The sequence below is a fragment of the Triticum aestivum genome, chromosome 4A (genome assembly GCF_018294505.1).
Source record: "Triticum aestivum cultivar Chinese Spring chromosome 4A, IWGSC CS RefSeq v2.1, whole genome shotgun sequence".
Taxonomy (NCBI): Eukaryota; Viridiplantae; Streptophyta; class Magnoliopsida; order Poales; family Poaceae; genus Triticum; species Triticum aestivum.
Window position 1 is genome coordinate 623,048,264 of NC_057803.1, and position 296 is coordinate 623,048,559.

Here is a 296-nt window from a genome sequence, read left to right on the forward strand (position 1 = left end):
GCCCACCATCCCTGTCGCCCGGCGTAGGCTTCACAGCTCCCTCGTTGGCCTATGCAGCATCACAATTCCACCATGCGGGTTGCAACATCAGCACACACCAACATCACCGCGCATTGGTTGGAGCATTGTAGGTCATCAGTCATAGCACGCGGAAATAGCCTCTCGCAACACCCACTGGTGAGCTCGTAGCTCCCGCCGCCTCTCCAATGCAGCTCCAAGTCAACGCGGCCGTGAGCTACTGGGTGGTCTCCGACCCCTTGTCACTTGAGTATACTCTTTGCCGTTCAAACAATACA